At 36.5% G+C, this 18,795-nt stretch overlaps 1 protein-coding gene across 1 annotated transcript in view; it reads right to left on the reverse strand.

Moving 5' to 3' along the window:
• LOC124405323 overlaps positions 1–18,795 on the reverse strand; it is a 346,482-nt gene that overhangs the window by 283,028 nt on the left and 44,659 nt on the right. Inside the window, exon 2 of the mRNA XM_046880139.1 lies at positions 3,801–3,897. The gene's annotated coding sequence lies outside the window, so the exon portion shown is untranslated. The remainder of the gene's footprint in view (positions 1–3,800; positions 3,898–18,795) is intronic.

Consider the following 18,795-nt stretch of genomic DNA (forward strand, 5'->3'; position numbering starts at 1 on the left):
TCACCCGTAGTGGGCAGATTTTTTTTTAATGTGTTTTACGAGCTATTAACCTTCACAAAACTCAAAAAAAATTCTCAAATAGCTCACCTTGAGCAGATATTGAATTATTTCGGTGCTCAAAATGAATATAAAAATCATAATTGATAATATAAAATTTATTTTGAGTACCGAAATAATTCAATATCTGCTCAAGGTGAGCTATTCGAGAATTTTTTGGAATTTTGTCAACGTGAATAGCTTGTAAAACACATTAAAAAAAATCTGCCCACTACGGGTGATAGCTTGAAAATTTTTATATGTTATCACGGTTTTTTTGAGAATTTATTCAGATTTTTAAAAAGTGGCGTTTTTTTAAATTTTTTTTTCAAATAAGGGATGTTTGAAAAAATCTAAAAAAAAATATGAGGGTGTCTTTTAGACTCAATGCGATCATATAAAAAAAAATAAAAAAAATCCATGAGGGTGAGAGTCACGGGTTTACACACTTGGGATGGAATACCTCATATAATGATATGATTTAGAACGAAAAACGTGAAGCGTATGCAATAGATGATTGATGCATGAATAGTTTACCTAAGTCAGTGACAATTTTATTGGACTGCAAATGATATGAACTGTTGTGTGAGTTTTCTCAACAACAGCTACTCTCTGCACTCCTTACTATTATACATTGTATGCTCCCCACGTCTTTCGGTTTAAATCTTATTATTTGATACTTTAAAGTCCGTTTTAACAACGTAGTAAATTGAAATTTTTATTTTCATTTAAATAATTATTTTCTGCTCTTTAGTCTTGTGAACATGAAATTTCGAAATCTATTTTGAACATCTTGATAAGATTATGACAGAGACATGTGGTACAGGTAAAATTGTACCCAAAAGACAGACAAACAAACAAACCAACAAACAGACAGACAATAAAGCGAGTTAAGGGGTCTACCCAACTGACTATCAAAAAAAAGGGTTTTTCAAGAATTTTTTTTAATTAGTTTTAACTGTAAATATTGATATAGGGTTTGTTAGGCTTAATAAATACACTTTCGAATTACATTTAAAAAAATAATTTTTACTGATTTTAATCACTTTTCAACTTTTTCGAAAAATCACCGCCATTTTGTTAATTTTGCAAATATCAAAAATCGCATGATTTATTCCAAGGCCATTAACATGCTGAATCTAAAACCGTTCGATTTTTTGGACTTAGGTTGACCATCTCCGAGAAATCATTAACACCGAAGACGTACCTTTTTTCAGACCGATTTTCAACTACAATTTTCGTCTATGAAGAGTAATTAAAATCAGTAAAAAAAAATTTTCTTATGTAATTCGAGAGTGTACTCATTAAGCCTGACAAAACCTGTATCAATATTTAGAGTCAAACGTTATTAAAAAAGCTATTTGAAAAACCCCTTTTTTTGCTCGTCAGTTGGATAGACCCCTAAATAAAAACGTAGTAAAATTAATGGCACTTAATTATTGCGACCGAAACAAGCTTGGTATACCACGCAACAAACGGCACGAGTTATTGGTTGGAAAATGGTAACAGCTTGCCGTAATTCGAACAGCTTGGAATTACCAGGTAATGATCTGCGATCTAAAGTCATTGCGCGAAATTTAGTGACATGAAACAGATAAATTCTGTATGAGATCGCAGAAGTGCATGAAAAAAATAAAAATAGTATAATTACAAAGAAGTCTGCCTAGCATCAGAAAACTGAAAGTAATCACAACGAATGGAAGTGTGTAAGCAAATTCTTTTCGAAAAATTTAATGTACAAATGAAAGAAAAAATTACAGAGCCTGGAAGAACGATCAGAAACTCAGGAATTTGTTCGCGCGGGATATCATTGAGGTAAAAATTGGATCTCCATCTTCGAAGAAGTTTCAACACTGGCTCAACAAAGAACGGGAGCACCGGCGACAATTTCTCAACTCAGCTGACGTACCATTTCTACTTCAGAGCCCTGGGTGAACAAGCAAGGATCCGACATAACCTCACCATCTCGTCAACTTTTGCCTCGCGCCTCACTGACATATTTCAAACGGTTCCCCTTTAATGGGTGTAGAGAGCTGAAAAATTTGCTGACATGTATACAGAAACGCGAACGCGCGTGCGCTGAATGCCAAGGACGCTGGTCGTTTTGCCGCGATTATTTTTCTCGGATTTTCTTTGTGCCTTTAAGGTTGCATATTCATTCAATTCATAATGCAAACAGTTTTATTTTTTCCTCTACTTTCATTTCCAGTTTATGCTTCACTTTGATGTAAAAACCGTTCTCAGAAAAGTTATTTGTTTTACTGTAAGAATCGTTTGTCGACCTGTTTTGCCAAATTATCAGTCAATGTGGTTAAAATTGTAATATATCGAACTCTGCCAACTAAAATATCAATCTGTCCACTTTGCAGAATAATTTCTCAGAACTGTTTTGTTTCTTTGGCAATATTCAGTTTCGATATACACTGAAGAAAAAAAAAACCATAACGAATTGACACTTGCAGGCAAAGTGTGTTGGCAAAAGAAAATATTAACTACCTATACGTAACTCACAATACGCCTACATTTCTTCCCTTTACTATTCCGGTCGGTGAAAGGAAAAATGTTAATAGAGAATTATTTCTTTTCTCCGATTCTTCTGACATCGTAAGTGTCCTTGACGCTGAGTCCTAGTTAACACTTGCGAAGTTTTATCCCACGACATCACTCAATATCCTGCGATTTATAAACTCAGGATGCATAACTGGTATTATTAGGTTTCAAGAAATCATCACGAGAGTAATTTAGGCAGTAAGTATGAATTCGTTTGGATGAGCGTGAAGCCCTTTATCTTACCATCATAGCTAAGACATTACGGTGGTCCTCTTTTTGAATTGGGGTCGATTCACCCACCAAATCGATTCCACATAATTCAGAAATAATTGACTGTTTTTTTCAGATTTTTATCTCAACTCCAACCTGTGCCCCAAGAGGGTGGATTTCCCCATTTTACCCTTAAAGGGCACCTTAAATCTGCAGAAAAGATATCGATAAAATTAGGTAAACGGGGGTTTTTGGGTCGATGATTACGAATCTGAACTCAACATTCGGAAATTGAAATGGCGGATCCAATATGAAGCACCAGAATCCAAAAAAGTCATTCGATTTGGATAAAACTCGGTGCCCAGGAGTTTCTCCGAGGTCACTGATTCCGAATTTGAACTTGAAATTACAAAATTCACAATGATGGATCCAATATGACAAAAACAAGTGTTTTTAGGGATTTATGTCCACCATATTAGATCCACCATTTTTAATTTGGTAATTTCGATTCCAGATTCGTAATCAGTGACCTTGAAAGTCTTATTTAAAAAGTTCCGAATTTCGCCAAAATCGACCGACTTTTTGGTTTATGGTCCACCTCAATGGAGCCGTTATTTTGAATTTTCAAATTTTGAGTTTAGATGTGTAATGAGTGACCCAAAAAAACCCTCTATCAAATATTATCAAAATCCTTTTGGTAGGTTTAATGTGCCCCTGAAGGGGTTAAATGCGGAAATCCAACCTCTTTCATGCACGAGTTATAGTTGAGATAAGAAACCGAAAAAATAAGGGTTATATTTTTGGATTACTTGGTGCCGATTTAGGGGGTTAGCTGGTAAAAATTCAAAAATCACCTTTTTAAGGACCACTCTACTAACATATACTACGGTGCAAGTTCATCACCGAGACTCATCTGAACGTGCAATACGAGAGCACCGTAGCCAGGATCAAAAAAAGAAAAAGGTAAAAATTCTAATTCAGAATTACTGTAGAGCCTTACTCACCTTGCCATCCATTCTCCAAATTAATTCTGGATTTGAAGATGACCAGCTCGCACACCAAACATTCGCCAAGATTCTGACTAGTCTCTGGTTTGAGTACCTGCGCAAAATTATGAATATTTCATCACCACTTGCAAAATACATGTTGAAATAGAATACCGTATTTTGAGTGCAAAAACAGGTGATTTCTGACGAGTGCGAAGTTTGGAGCGCAAAACGCAAAAGCAAGTGCTGTAATCGTACGAGTACAAGTGTTAAGGTCCTGTAATATTCCTACCTTTAACGACCGAGCAAACTCACCCTTTTTCTTCCTATATCATATAAACAAACAAATGGAAAGGGTTCAAATTTCAACGGTGCATCGCTTTTTCTTCCAAGAATTCAGGAAAGTTACTCATTTCCCGGAAATCGTCATAAAATATAAGGTGTTACTATTTCCACATTACCCGCATTTCAGGGGCCAAAAAGTGCATTATTGAGATACTCTCCGCCATTCAGGAAATATGAGGAGTAAAATAAGCCGTCGCGAGACTGTTTTCATACAATAGGGGCTATACCAGTGTAACCCATGAAAAATTAGGCGATTTTCAGGAATTTTTTTAAAAGAAAGTACTCGATAGAATGTTTCGAATTTTTTTAGAAATAATAAAGTATATTTTCAGGTATATTTTAAGATTTTTTTTTTACAAAAATATTGAAAAATAACGGAGTTATGTGCTGTCTTCGGAGGTGCCAAAAAAAAAAGTCCCCAACTGCTGACATGATTCCGGCCGAATGAGTAGCTCAAACAAAAAAATTCAAAAAGGTCATTGAAGTTGAAGGTATTTCCTATACAATGACCTAAAATTTTTGAAATATATAAAAAATTAACAAAATGGCGTAGTTCTGAAAAAAGTGTCGTGTTTTAGAGTAAGAAAATGGTCGTTTTTTTAATGCCAAATTGACAATTTTCAACCAATCAAGAAGATCGTACGCCATTGTATAGTAGATATACTCAAAAATACTCAGTTTCATTTTGAAGTCGATCGGTCAATTTCTCTTTGAGTTATGATGTCAGCAATTTTGAAAAATGTCGTTTCGAGAAAAACGCGTTTAAAGTTTCAACTATCGATTTTTGCTAGATAAAATTATATTTACCATAAAAATTGCTAATCTGCTATGCCTGGCCCATATAATACACCTCCAATATAGGCCCCCTATATTATGTATGTACTGTTTACAATGCGAAAGATTCGAGAAACTACACACTAACTCCGAAACTCCGCCTATAGGCAAGTGGAGCGGTTTATACCTGCGAGCGGTCGCTCTTTAGAACGCTGTCATTCAAAAACTATTCAAGATACGACCTTGCCGCTTTCACAGGATATTTTTGAAGATATAAACTATCGAATAAGCCAAAAAAAAGTCGATTTTTTGAAAGTGTCACACTGGTATAGCCCCTTAAGGTCGTTAGACTGCAACTACGAATTACAATAATTTCGTAAATAACGAAACGAAATTTTCAGGATCAGTTAAGCGCAAGACCGAACGTTCCTTAGTTGCCCGTGCACCCAGGTGATCGTGAGAGCACTTTTCATTTATGAAAAAGGGCGAGTATGCTCGGTCAGCAAAGATGTGTTTTTACAGCACCTGCAGAAAAAAGTTTGATTTGAGAAGTAACAAGGGTGCCATTTGCTGCGCGTTAAATTAGGGGTTGGGTGTCGTACGCTTGTTAATGCAATGCGTAAAATTGAGCAATTGTAAAGTGCACTTGCGGCAAAAAAACTGTGTGTCTAGCATCGAGAACTTCAGTTTTTCGCGTGTGTCAACTTCGTTTGATCGCACTGTTTAGAAATAGAATACATTGCGCGCGTATCACACAGGCTTCTGAAATAGAACTTTCCAAATAGATGCAAAAAAAAAAGGAAAAGTGCTGGCTGGAAATCCAGCTCATTGTAGTGGTAAATGTAAATTTTTGAATTAGCTATGTTAATCCCGTGATTTAGCCAACTTCGATCATTTTTCTTAAAAGACCGAAACATTTTACATTCATGAAACTTTAGGTACAATTTATTACGTAATTAAACTGTTGAATTAAATCTATTTGTTCAAAAATATTGCAAAATGGCAACGTAATGGCATGGTGTTCCAGGAAGGTTTTGGCGGCAGTTATTCGTTTATATGGGAAATCCGACGACTTTAATATTGGTCTTGTTACGCGCAACCCAGGCTAAAGGCTCCGGTTGCTGTAGTCTTAATAAAAATAAGAATCATCTCCGAGCGGCTGGGGACCTCGTGGGCTTAGTTTCAATAAAGTCATGCGGACACCTGTGGTTCTGTGAATGGTCAAGGATAAGAAGCGAGCTATCCTGGGTAGAAGTCAACGGTTTATTATTACTGATTACAACGTTACACGACAGAAACGAGACTAACTCTACTATATACGATAGGTAACAGTTATTACTGCGCTATTCTAGAAATTGATAATATAAATGATTTTGAACAAAAGAGAATACAAGACTTACAATGTAGGAACAAGGACAAGGATAAGTCAAAAGGGATGACTCAGAGTGGTTCCCTGATCCACTTCGGGTCAGCTTCGAGTGACGCACCGTTGGATATCCGAGTACGACAATCGGTGCCTTGCTAAGGGACCGGGTCGGATGTATCAGCTGTTCTCGTTCGTTAGGCTAGAAGACCCGTTTTCTTGTAGAGTGAGGAACTGATGAGGACCTTCAACTTCCTCCATATCCCTGGTCTTACTCTGCCGTCACCTCTGGTACCGGTGTTCCAACGGTAGGTGTTGCCTCGGAAGGGATTCAGGTAGTGAGCACTTTGCTCACGACATTCACCCAAGCGGTAGGATTGACTGGCTGGAAATCGTCGCGGTTTCGATAAAGAAGCCTCGGTTTGTTCTGATTTTGAAATCGTTTGGTGATGAGGCACAGTGCAACATCAGCAGACTTGGTCTTTCCAAAACTGCTGTGAGTCATTCCCTTTCTTTTTCTACTTTTGGGTAATCGGGCGTGTGTAAGAATGCGATGACTGCGTGGTTCTTGTGGTTAGGAAATATTGAGAAAATCGCCAGACCAAACAATCCCTCTCACATCCTGTCCAGATCTGACTATTTTCTCTTATTCGCAAAATTCTGATCTTGCACTCACTTACGCTTCGCTCTGCTTATCCGACTTCAAGTCTCACTTACCTATTGAACAACACACTTCATTTTTCCCCCTTGACCTATTCACTTTGCTTTATGACTCTCTAATTACTTGACGCCACGCACACGTTAACCCTAGACGGGGCAACCTATTTTTTTCACCTTCTACGGGGTAACTGGAGCCCTGGAGTACCCCAAGTGTTTTCAAATGATGCAAGCCTTTCTAGTTGCAATAAGATAAGTCTATTATGTACCGCTTCTTCGTATTTGAATCAGGGAGACGGTGATATATAGTTTAGTTTAGTTTAGTTTATTGGATATCTCTCATTTCGGTGAACACAATACATTTTTTCAATACGCTTTACATAGTTATACTTGTAATTTATACATTTTTTTTTTTCTTCTTCTTTTGCGTGAAAATTAACCTATAATCTACGATGTGTACCTCCATGTAGAGTGCGTCGCCCTTCCCCACATAAGTTTGGAAACTTGTGCGCAGGGTGTCGAAGGTTCGGCTTACTTATCTTCATTATTTGGTTTGTGTCGTCCGTCCTGTGTTCTGATTTGTAGGTATTATTTGTTTCATTCCGGGTTTGTAATTTTGTTGAAGTATTCTCTCCCTCTGCTAAATATCCATTGTTTTATGTTTTTTTTTAATCTGAGTGTTGGTTGTTTTCTCATTTCGTTATCGAGTTTGTTATATATTTTTCGGCCTATGTAGTCAGCTTGGTGTTGTCCTTTCGTTGCGTATGTTTTCAAGTTTGTTACCTCTTTGTTGACTCTTGCCCTTGCATCATGCGCGTGTACGATCTGGTATTCTTCGTCCGTTAAATTCGATTTATGAATCTTTATTGCCGCAGCCTTCATGTAAGTTTGTCTAATATCCAGTAGTCCCGTTTCTTCATATAATTTTTCGGTAGAGCACTTTCTATCCTTCTTGTACGCTATTCTTAGGATTAGCTTCTGAGTTATTTCCAGCGGTTTTAGATATTTACTGTATGTTCCACCCCAGCCTATTATACCGTATTCTAGTACGGAGTTCACGGGACTATAGTATACTTTTTTCATTGTTATTTTGTCTACCATATTTTGTAAATTGATGAAGGTGTGTATCAGTTTTCGGACTCTTGCTGATGTTTGAAGTATATGTGTCTTCCATGTTAGTTTTTGGTCAATGATTATTCCTAGGTACTTTATTTCTTCTGTCTTCTGTCTGTCTTCTGTACTTTCTGTCTTCTTCTGTCTATATATATTATATCCATATATATAGATCAAAAGCCTTTTTCTTTAAGATAAAACCGAGAAAAACTTGTTTAAAGCAAAAAAAGTGTAGCGAAGAGCTAAAAATCACTGTTTTCAATCAAAATAGTCTCATTCTTTTTCTGATCAACCGATTTACAAAATTCCAACGGGATTTGAAAGTATACATTGAGCCTTAAGATAATACAGTGTATTGTTTAATTTTTTCTTAAAACTATAATTATTTGTCTATCCAACAACTGGAAATAATAAAACGCCGTGAATGGGCAAAGTCAATGAAAAGCTACATATTGCACCTTGTTTTCAAGTTCGAATGGATTTCTTCTTAGCAAATAAGTAAATTTTACTTAGTGGATAAATAAATTACCTTCACCGGTTTTACTCAATATAAGATGTTTATTTACTTTTGAGTCATTATTTACTCGAAGAAAGCTGAAAAATGTAAACATCTCAATACCTCATCTTACTTGTGATTAATAATGAAAATAATTAATTATACTAGTGAAAGTAAAATTGACTTACCGCTACAAAATATGTACGTATACTTCACTGACTCACAGACAACAAAGAATTGACACTATCACCGATCTCACCCAACTCTGAGAACGTTGAAGTGAATTATAGATAACGGTCTGAACCGGAACTGTCGTCTGCTAGGTTGTAAGTGGAGTTCAAAGTTGGCTTGGGGTACCTGGGGACCCCGGCTACCCTGTCTCGGGTTAAGAATCACTAGACCACTACGTGCTATTTCATCTCCGAAACCCATGTTCACTCTAAATATCTCAATCACGAATCCTTATCCCGATTGTTCTTAAACGGAAAAACGAATTTGAACCCAGTTACACGGAATCTGTTACTTCCCGATTGGGAATGGATAACCCTCAAGTCAATACAATAGTGTTCACGCTGTTAAAATTTATGGAAAGTGGATTCGTAGTGGATCCTAACTTTTCTGGCCTATTCAGGTTTCTTTATCTATATGAATTACGAATGAAAAGTTGACTTGCCAATAAAAAGAAAAAAGTATAACCCTTGAAATACTAGGTGGTTTTTGCCATTCAACCACCTCTAAATATACATTCTACAGAGATATGCATGGGAAACCGCGGTAGATCAGGTATATCGGGGCAGAATTAGAAAATCTGGATGAAAATGGAAAACCGTAGAAAAATCTGCAGGAAAGTGAGAAGGACCTATTTTTCTTGAAAACAACTTCTTCAAGTTTTTTAAAACATTTCTCAACTGAAGAAAATGTGAAAAGGTGGTTCAAAATTATTAATGCGAGAGAAGGATGACCTGAAATTTTATTTTTTTATGAACGAAACGAAGACAAAAAACATACGTGATTTTTGATTGGATTGCTTATTTCCATATACCCTTGATTGTAAGATGAAATGGAATAGAGTAAGGCATAAATTTTAAGAATATTAATCATTTTAGTCTTGGCGTTCTTAGCTAAGACGATCGTTTACCCTTGCTTTTCCTTACAAGAGAAAGAAAATGAAAATGAATAAATTAAGTGAATATTGAAGAAATTTAAATATTTTGTTTCGTAAATGGTCTCACGAAAATTCTCTCGTGAAAAAACTCAGAGGGCTAATTGGGTCAACGGAATTTTTCAAGTCAGAAAAACAAAAGCTTAAAGGTTTCCTCAAGAAATGGGGAAAAGCTTGTGAGATCGCACCTAATAAAAAAATTATGGAGTCTTGAGTTGTAGCAAAAAATTCTTTCGGAGTTGCGAAAATGCCGCTATTCCTCATATATTATATATAGCAGAGACTACCTTTTTTTCACTCGAGTTGATACCATGAATTACGATTTTGGCTGAAAATATGATCATAAAAACAAATCAAATCATAAAAGTATTATATTTATAATGAAAGCAAATCATTCGACGAAATATATCATTGCACCGAGTTAGATAACCGAATATTTGTTGTACCTTTCATCATTTTGGTTAGTTGATTTGGCCCAAGGTTAGGTTGATGGAGCGTAATTAAGTCGTTTGTCTATATCTTGGGTCCATTGATTAAAGCACGGACCCAGCATACATTCTTTGGTCGTCAGATTAATTTTTTATCTTATAATTATTGAAACATTTTTTTCATAATTATGATGTAGGCTGATCCAATATGGTGTACAAACAAAAACTGAATCTTGAAAAACTTTTGCAAAATTTTATAGTGTGTATTAAACATGTGTAGAAAATGAAATTCGGATTTTCGCGATAGCTAAGCAGAAAATGCTTCTTTTCGTGACAAAGTACGAATTTCGACCATTTGTTTACACGCGCTATTTTTGTAGTAAATAAATAAAGAAATTTCAAATTTTCCCAGACTTGGGAATACTTCAGGGGCCATGTGAAATCAAAAAACTCGGCAACTGTTTCCAAAATAGTAGTTAAATAAATAGAAAGCTGCATAAAAATAAAGGATGCCGAGCGTCCCGCCGTGAATTAAAGGGTTATATTAAATATTTTCTAATGACGTTAGTGCTAGTGGTGTTGTCCAAAGTACCAACTTGATGAGTTCTTGACAATATTCTATTCATTAATGTTGATAAACAAAAAAGAATGTGAAAATTCAAGATATGAGCCTATACATGTACGCTGTTGAAGAACCTCATTTAGCTTTCCTGTTCGCGGTCCAATGGGGGCTGCGGGCTGCGGCTATCATCAAAGACAGACATTCGAATTGATTGCTTTCACCATCTCGATTCCCGCGAGTCTATTCAGATCTTTTTGGTTGGTTTACAGTAGTTCCGTTAGCTCTGTACACAGTTTGATTCTATCCATGTACTTCAATCCACGGATTTTCCACGATTTCCCAGGACTCTGTACTCGAGGACTCTAGATTCACCGCACGTAGCTACCACCCAGCATCGCCTCACCTCCTCACTCCGTCGTCACCATCTTCATTCTCAGAGCAGATACGAATGGAATCCTCACACTGTGCTGGCGCGAGTAGCGCCTGACAATTTTCAGCTAAGTGGATTGCGGCCACTGCTTGGATTGTAGATATAAATTTAGGAACATTTTCAACTACATCGCATGCATATTGCGTCCTAGATTGATCGAATTTCCATAAATTTCATATGCTGATCTGTTTTTAGTGGGAAATGTTCTCAATTGCTGTCTGAATTACTCGTAGATTATTGTAGAGCCACTTTTGTTGATTCCATATGTAAAACTGCATATGCCTTGGTCAATAATACTGATGCTGATTGGGTATTTCAGGTTTCTCTGACTATGAATGGAAAGTCAATATCACAGTTTTCAAAATTTTGATTTTCAAAGTTTCTGCAATGTACAATACAAAAAAAAAATTCCATACATTCTAATTTTGATGGGTTTTTTCTAATGCATTTTGAATTCACAAGGCCATGGTGCCAAGCACCAAATGATACTGTTGAACAATTTTTTTCTCTTGCAGTACGGTTTTATTTTTGAAATACCATGAAGAATTCAACTTTCTTCGATATTTAATCGATTTTGAACTTACTTTGGTTGCGCAACGCAGCAGCGAACTTTACTGGGGTTTTATTGGACAACGTGAGTTACCTATATTGCAAGGTGATAAAAGTGTTTGGCAAAAGTTCATATGCAAAATCAGGTTACACAGCGTATCTACGAGATCAACGCAGTGTGGAAAGTGTCTGGACTTTAGAAAAGTTTCAGACGACAGCTTCGTACGTTTCGGTTACGTGTTTGACGGTTGAAGTGAAGTAAGGCTAAGGAAGCTGTATAGAGTATGTGCAGGTTTGTGTCTTCTTTTTCCTCCGCTCACCATGAAATTTGTTGTTCAAATAGGCGGCGTACGACTTAAGGTTTCAGCCAACTTTATAACTTTTTGATTTTAACTGGTAGTGAAACGTTGTGAGAAGGAAAAGAGAAAAGAACCTACAAGTATGGTGGAACATGCCTCATTTGTATACTCTGTACATGGATTAATTTATATTTCTATACTTGTATTTGTACTGGTACAACATAAATCGGAATTTGAGCAAACAAAGGCGTGGTCCCTATACTGCTTGGTATGAGTAGCAGTTCACTATACTTTGAGTCTAATCGGGTATCCAATTATCGAGGAAGCTCGTTACCGCCTAACCACGGTCAAGGACACACCTGCGATAATGAAAAAGAGTAATTCCTGCAAGGATCAAGTTATTACGTGTATAATATCCCCGATAATAAAAATTTCGATTCTGCGATACAAAAACTCATTATCCTCAAAAGCTGGACTCGTAAAGATTCTGTTCTTGACCAATTACCATCTCATTTCGTAGAAAATTGCAGACGGATCAATATCTAATTATCCAAATGATGAGCCACGAGGTGCAATGAGGATTGTATAATTTTTGAATTAATTGCAAAGAGTCGTAATAGCTGAGTTCCGTAATTTCAATTCGAAAATTGCGGATCTTATATCCAGCAATCCTAATTTTCTCAAACAAAATTCTGCATTCAGAAATGAGATTTTCTTTCACTCAGAAATAGGGTTTCCTTTCACTTACAAGTATAAAGAACAAATTTGCATGCTTCAACTAAAGATGCTTTATTTCTATACGTATTCAAATGACATTTCGTGCTATATTTGGGATATTCTGAGCCCGAAATTTTTCGAAAGGATGTTCACTTTCCACACAGTTCGAAGTGACGTGGCAAACCCGTTAAAGTTACTTTTCCTTCTAGTGCTGCTTCGGCTTCCTGGAAAACGACGATCAGTCATTTTTTAGAGTGTCACGAGTATCGGGTAAACTCTGGAGAAATTGAAAAAAATGCGTAATTGTTATTTACGCAAATGTTGGATGAAATAGGAACTAAAACTGCTGATTTAATTTGCGCAATGGATATGATAATTGGCTAGAGTTTCATCTAAAAACTAGGTCAGGCTGTCGAGTGCTTTAGTAATTGAGGGGTTCATAATTCGCGGCCACATGATATCGATTCAGAGCGTGTGGGACTGGGATCTTCGCATACGCGAGGTCCGGACTAGCAATACCTCATCGCCACCTAGGGGCCTCTACCTACCTTCATTATGCATGTATATGTTTATTATGTATACAAAAGCTCCGCTTGTAATCGCTAATAATGGTGTAGAAACCTAAAACTGAATACCTTAAACCTAATATTCTGGGGCGGAGGTATACCGGTTTGAATTACTCCTGGTATACGAAATGCTGGCCACGAAACTCAAGGCATGCTTTTTTTAGGATAAGCCCAAGGGAAAAACGTGGGATGATTAAAATCCCTCCGCAGTTACCCGAGGATAGGACACACCTCAACTCCCTTGAAAGGGTAGCTAAGGGACGGGCCTTTATGAACCTCGAGAGATTTTCGCGCTCGGTTATCACCTCGAAAAGAAATCGCTTCGTGGAGAGCGAAACAAGACGGGGAGTTATCGGTGGTGTGACTGTGGGGCTTGACGTAAGGAAAATGTTTGAAAAAATCCATCGCAGAAGCATGAATCGGCGATTGAGACTGCAGTCATTTCATAAATTCTATGATGTTCCATGAACAATCATTACGACATGAAATCATGAATTTATGGAAATAAAATTGTGAATTTTGGAAACTCAGATAGCTGAAATGCTTTTGGAATCATTTCGGATCAGGTGAAATCACATGATAGTGCTAAAAAATCAAATAACAAGCCATCGAAATTATGACAATCGCTGTAAGCCTTGCGATAAACTCTAAATAGTTTTCATCAACATCAATGTCAAGCGTTTCCTATTGAATTCTATCTTATCGTGTAGTTTTATTGACTCTCAATTATTTCCCAGCGTTAAAGGTGATTCCCAGTGTTTTTGTGTGATTATTTCACAAGTTCCTGTGATTTTGGCGAACTTGGAAATTATTGGAAATCATGAGAACCATTTTAGGTCATAGGTGATCTCTTACAATTATTATATTGGGTATTTTGTTGGTGTAGGGTAAAATATTTAGATGGTTGAAATTAGGGGGTACACTTACACCCTTTTACATCATCGCACATATCGCCTCGTGCGCACGAAAGCCGCGTTAGGAGAAAGTAACCAAGTACATGAAAATAACAGTGTTACTGGCCATCAAGATATCACAGCAACCTAACCCTACTCTAGGTTTATTATTGAAAAATCACTGAAAAGCACGTGGTGACGTAGAAATCAATAGAAATTCTTTGAAATCCATGATAATAGATTCAAAATTACTATTCATTTACAATTGAATGGCCTCTTCAATGTCTAACATGATTCTGTCTTCTCTGCTCTGAGTTGGGATTTATATGAAAAATGAAATGCAGGAGGAGTTTAAAGGACTGTGATTGGTGAACGGGGTTCTTGGATAATTGATTTAGAAGGACCAAATGATGCACTTCTGGCAGAAATCCTCAATTCTAATAATAAGGGGTTCTTGATGAACTGCCCATTCTCTCCTTTTTCACGTTTAGTTTGCAGAATGATATTTACTGTTTATTCATTATCTAGGATCTATCGTGGGTACTAATTACTTCGAGTTTTGAAAATTCTAATCATGCGTTTCACGTGCAAGTCAATGTTTAAGATATAATATTCAAAAATGAAATTTACGTACGCTGCTTAAAATTGCATAGATGTGAGCTAGGTTTGTGAAATAACAGATGGTATGAAGTATATGTAATGAAGGTGAAGCTAGCAGCCAGGGCTAGCAGTCCAACGTGTTAAACTTTTTGGAAATAGAAAAATGCTGTTTACTTTTATCATCATAATTCTATAAAAGTATTGCGGGTTCAAATAATTTTTATTTTTGGACTTCACTACCTTATTCGAATGAACATTGAGACGTTTGGTTGCTAACCCTGACTGCGAGCTTCAACCTGGTCTATATGTATACTTTTGTATCGATCAATACAAAATGTATCTATCAATTTAAAATTATTGTATACTGTGGTGTTAACTGTGTAGATCGACTTGGATCTTAGAACTATACTGAGAGCATATCAAGCTCTCTCGTGGTAATTGCGCGTTGGTAATAGTTACGGTGCAGAGAGCAAAAAGATGAACCAATTTTGAGTACGAATACTGTTACTTATCCCTCAGTTATTTATTGATGAAACACAAGAAATTGCTTTCAGACACTGCGTCGTAAATTTTTTTTCTCCGTTCTACTACTATTCGGTCCCAAATATTCTTCGTATCAGTACCTCTTTGCGTTTTATAATCTATTATCGCTGTATGTGTTCGCTAATTTTTCAATTTTCAACAAATAGCCCGGACTATGTACTTATTATTCTAACAGTTGGGACATATTCGACTGAAAACGGTGAAAAAAATTAGTTTTAGTTGTTTTCTAGTCCTTAAGAATCTCTCAAGGCTTTAGTGCAAGAATGGGACTTGAATTGAGAAATACAGATATAGTCCATAACTCATTTTGAGTCACACGCAGACTCATCGTTTATCCGCTTACAGTCATGTAGTACTCCTACCTTTATCGACCGAGTGAACTTACCCTTTTTTTCATATATCAAATAAACAAAAGAATGGGAAAGGTTTTAATTTCGACGGTGTATCGCATTTTTGTAACGGAATTCAGAAAAGTTACGCATATCCAGAGAATCGTACAAAAAAATGCCTGGTTTTTCGATACGTGTAACTTTTCCTACATTTCCCGCATTTCAGGGGTCAAAGAGTATAGTTGAGATACTTTACGCAATTCTAAAAAGAATACAGAGTAAAACGAGCCATCGTGAGACTGTTTTCATGCAATATTGAGGTTGGTCGACGAGAACTAGCAATTTCAATAATTTCGTAAATAAAAGATGCTCTTACAATCAGCTGGGCGCATGGCCGACCCTTCCTTAGTTGGCCGTAAAAGATTCTCGGGATATGAGTAACTTTACTGAATTCCGTTACAAAAAAGCGAAGCATTGTCGAAAGTTGAATCCATTCCGTTTGTTTGTTTATTTAATAAGGGCAAAAAAAAGGTTCAGTTTGCTTGGTCGGTAATGATAGGAGTACCAAATGACCTTAACAAGACAAACATTAAATTAAACAAAATGTCAGTTACCCCATAACGTGTCCTAACATATACTGTAATTTTTACATTCTACTTATGGTATAACAGGAAGTAGCCTCGGAGACGTAAAATCTGTGTGCTGAATCGTTTGTCGAGAATGGAGGTTACGAAAAGTACATTCATATAACGATTCAATACGTGACTTGGGTAACAATGAGTTAGAGTGAAAATGTGAAAATACTTATTCCCTCGTCAAGCAGTCTGGTAACGCGGGTCCCTCCAACCAAGAAATGAAAGCCATAAATTCGGTGTTAGCGTTTCACCGCTAGCAGTTTGCCTCGTTTTTCGCCTTTGCTTAACGTCTCGTCGAGTGCCGTGCCGGCTCGGGTATGCATTCTTCAAAGTCCAACCGCAAGCAGAAATGCTAGTGGCGTCAATGCGCTCCTACAACGAACGTGTTCATTACAGATTGTACGAGGAATGTCGAGTGGCCTCGTAACCCTAAACCACAGTTTTGATCTCGAATTACGCAAGGTTTCTTCGAATCATCTACAAGCTGCAGGTTTTCGAATCACTTGTTAATCCACTATTTCAATTTAATTGCAACCGTATTATTTCAGTCAAAGTTATTCCGATAATTTTAGTTCAAAGATTTGGAAAACATTTTCGTGCGGCAGATTCACATTCGGAGTATCGTGAACTCTTTCGTGTGAGTCGAATAATTTCAAATCTCAGGACAGCTTAACGATTTCCAGAAATTATTACAGCTTTTGTAATCACATAACATAATTTAATGTGAAGGAATGATCAAAACGATTTTTTTTCAAATCTCAAGAAACCTTGTCAGAGCTTTCGGAAATTTAGTAAAATATATACGAATATCTAAGATATCAGATGAACGATGAATTCGTTCAAGAAATTTAGTAGAATCTGTCCAATAAATCTTTGAACAGTGCATTAAACAAAATTTCTTCATATCTGCCGAAATTTACAGAAATTCTGTGTCAGCTTTAAAAATCCTAAATCATGTCAATCTTTTTAACATATTCGAATACTTTTGGTTTATTCATAAAATGCTTTAGATCTTCAGAATTGAGAAATATTTGAAAATCAGTAGATAGTCGAATGGTTTTGCGAGTGTTTTAGAAGAATTGCAAAATATGTGAAATAATTTTATTTTTATCATAATAGTCAAATCAAGAGTTCACAAAAAATATTGATATTTAGTCAACTTTTGCGATTTATTTTACGTGGGTTTCTTTGAAAGTTGACTGTTTTTCTAAATTATCATTTAAAACAATTGATTCATTTACGAATCAAAAATTCTTCGCAGAAGAATAAGTTGGATATTTACGGTTTGATAGTAAGTTCGCACTGCTGGTGGACTTAAAGATTTTGATAAAAATAATTCAATCGTGAAATGTGATATAATGTTTATCAAGATAATTTCATCCACAATCTCAAGTACTCGAGTGGGTAGAAATTGGTTCTGATTGTAAGTGATCGAATACAAGTTGAATTCATTAACAATGGAGTCTTCAAAGTCATTCCACGCATATATGTACATGTATGAGTACTTAGAAATCGGAATAGTCAGCATGACAAATGGCACTACTGAAAGCAGGCCGGGAATTTTTATTTTGCAAACTGGATAGTTTTATCCACATTGTCATTGCAAATTTAAAGGTTGCAATCATCAAAGAAAGCATATTTGAACGTACCGGTCCGATATGCATATGATGTTGGATTCAAATGAGTTTACTCAAACGCATTCCCAAAAGCTTGTTCTTGAACGGATTGTGAATAATAAAGTCAGAGTTCTGAACGTGTTTCCTACAGAACTATCTGAGAGCTCAAGTACCTATGAAAAGTCGGACAGTTAAACACTTCAAAGTGGTGGAACCACTCTCCAAAGTAAGGCATGTCAAAGGGTGATTTAGCAGTTCTTTTCTTTTCTCTCAATTGGAAAAATTACATTTTTGATTTCTCGTTATGAGAAAACTTTTTCATTTGGAGTGGTTGAAAAATATTAAGTTCGTGTGGGTGAAACTGCCAGATCGCCCCTTGACATTCCTCAATTTGAAGGGTGGTTTCACACCCATAAAGTATTGATTGGCATATAAAAAAATAAAATACGTGTCGCTCTGTTCTTAGTCCACTATACCTAACATATCACAAAATGGATGGATATTGGATACCTTCGTTTTAAATGAATATCCCCATGAGCATTGTACCTCCACAGGGGGATACGCGTGCATGTAGACTCATGTGAAATACTTTGCGGAGTGTGAACAGATTCGGTGAGAATCACAATGTGTGATTGGCGAAGTATGGAACGGAAATCAGTCAACACTATCCGCGGTACATGTTTATCGTTACCAGGAAGTACATCGTACGACCAGAGACGATAATGATCAGGTTTCGAAATGTTTACTCAATTCTGGAACGGTTTGTGAACTGTGTACCAAACGGTTTAGTGTTCGCGAGGCGAGGAACCTAGGGGTGGGTATCATGCGGTGAGTTCACAGTAAACTAAAGCATTTTCGATTCTACGGCCGAGTTCCTAAGTACACGGTATATACCGGCAATAATGTTCGTAGAAACGTAATAGCAAAGCATTGGGG

This window comes from Diprion similis, chromosome 4, assembly GCF_021155765.1.
Source record: "Diprion similis isolate iyDipSimi1 chromosome 4, iyDipSimi1.1, whole genome shotgun sequence".
Classification (NCBI taxonomy): Eukaryota; Metazoa; Arthropoda; class Insecta; order Hymenoptera; family Diprionidae; genus Diprion; species Diprion similis.